This window comes from Zingiber officinale, chromosome 3A, assembly GCF_018446385.1.
Source record: "Zingiber officinale cultivar Zhangliang chromosome 3A, Zo_v1.1, whole genome shotgun sequence".
Lineage (NCBI taxonomy): Eukaryota > Viridiplantae > Streptophyta > Magnoliopsida > Zingiberales > Zingiberaceae > Zingiber > Zingiber officinale.
In genome coordinates this window covers 150,878,160-150,880,617 of record NC_055990.1, presented here as the reverse complement: position 1 = coordinate 150,880,617, position 2,458 = coordinate 150,878,160, and positions in this window count along the sequence as shown.

The window sequence follows — 2,458 nt, the reverse complement described above, 5'->3', positions numbered from 1 at the left end:
CTCGGTTGCAGAATGTGGATAAGGGGCCACATCTATGGCGAATAACAAGGGGCCACATCAGCATCAGCCACGGGACGACAAGCCACCTGGATTGAATAATGACGGCAAGTAAAATAAAAAAGACGATAAAACTGCATAGATATCGATATTCTTATTTTACATATTAATTCAAATTTCATTTTTATAATTATATTATTAAAAAAATAAATTTTGTAAAAGACCCTAAAATGCCTTTTATTTTCTGGAATAGAAATAAATTAGTATAATTGATTATATCACTTCTAAATGTTAAATGTATATATATGTCTTCTAACAATAACATTTATTAATAATTTAATCAATTTTAACTACATTATATTTGTATAACGTTTCAAAATAATATTTATATATTTGGTTAGTGTTTAATTATGATGTTTTAATATTTGATAATATATTTAAGGTAAAAGACAATTTGGATTAATAGTATTAGCTTGTTTGTTTAATCATTTTAAAGTAAATACGATTCAAAACTTATTTATTTTGTTTTTGAATTTGTTTAGGATAATATATTAGTAAAGATAAAAGTTTCAAATTGACTTTCATTGGGAATGTTTCATTTTTAGAACTTAAACAAACATAATATTGAGTGGGAAATGTGATGGATCGAAAGCGCTAGAGGGGTGAATAGCGTTCGTGGCTATTTTTAACGATTTAAAACACAGAATAGAAACGCAGCGGAAAGTAAAATAAAACACACAGAGACGCAGGTGTTTTACTTCGTTTGGAGCCTATGGCGACTCCTACTCGAAGGCCCATGGTCCTTGACCGCTTTCGGTGGGCAACAACTATATATCGAAAAGATTACAATTTGAATTACAATCAGTGTAATAAAAGAACTAATACCGACAACACAAGATTGAAGAGTCTGAGCTTTGGGTTGTCGACGTCGAGTAGTAGCACTTCAAGATCGTCTCGTTGGCAGCACTTCACAGAAGACAGCTTAGCAATTGATGTTCTTTGAAGCTGCACCTCAACCCTCTTTTTATATGACCTTCCGGGCGCCTGGACCCCTTCCGGGCGCCTGGAGTGTGACGTGGCCAACCAACCCGGATGCTCCACGTGGCGAAGTCACGGCAGGGATAAAGTTTGGTCCCGGGCGCCCGGACCACCTTTTTCCAGCAGGTTCCTCACCTGCAAAACAAGGTTAGTCCGAGCAAAATCCCCTGCAAGACAGTATTAGAATCTGATAAAGCACAGTAAGGAGTAACTGATAGTCTTCGGACTGTCCGAGTCTGACTTCGGATTCCCAACCGGAAACCTTAGGTCGACCCGACGCCTACTGTTCCCTCTACGAGTAACGCGTCCTCACCTACTCCCCTCAGGAGAGATTACCTGATGCCAGTCCGGTCCTCCAGACCGACTGGACTTTCCGCCTAGGGTTACCACCCCCTAGGACCTAGGGTTACCGCCCCTTAGGGTTTTTCTCCACCTAGGGTTACCACCCCCTAGGACCTAAGGTTACCGCCCCTTAGGGTTTTCCTCCACCTAGGGTTACGGCCCCCTAGGACCTAAGGTTACCGCCCCTTAGGGTTTTCCTCCACCTAGGGTTACCGCCCCCTAGGACCTAAGGTTACCACCCCTTAGGGTTTTTCACCTGCCTAACCGCAGCTAGGACTTTCCTGAAACACTTATTCAAACATGTTAGATCACACACTAACTTAACTTTGAATCCTTTGCCATTATCAAAACTAAGGTTCGATCGTCGGATGCTTCCCGCACCAACAATCTCCCCCTTTTTGATAATGGCAACCGAAATTCAATGTTAAGTACAAGAAATATGCTGTTATGTATAAGCACAAGACACAGGATAAGCGTGATAGCAAGATAAACATAGCTCCCCCTTAATACAAGCTCCCTTTAAACTATTTTCTTTGAATTTCTCTACTCTTTCTTTGAATTTGAATTTCTATTTTTATTTCTTTCTTTGAATTTCTCTACTCTCCCCCTTTGCCATATATAAAAAATGAGCTAGTTTTTTTTTAAAAAAAACTTAATTTTTCAAGACAAAATTTTAGCAGAAACCATTTTAACTTAGGCAAGGAGCAAGGAAAAAAAAAATTTTAACTTCAGAAAATTTTCAAACAAAATTTTTCAACTTCAAAAATTTTCAAACAAGATTCTCAAAAATTTTCAAGAAAAATTTTCAACTTCAGAAATTTTCTAACAAAATTTTCAACTTCATAAATTTTCTAACAAAATTTTCAACTTCAGAAATTTTCAAACAAGATTTTCAACTTCAAAAATATTCAGGTGTTTAAAGAAAATTTCCAAGGAAAAAAAATTTTTAACTTAAAATTTTCAAAGTTTTAAATAGTACTGCTTTAACTTAAAAGTTTTTAAAAGTTTTAAAGAAAATAATACTGTAAAAATTTTAAAGTAGAGAACACTTGAAAGTTTTAAATTTGGAGAAAATTTTTGA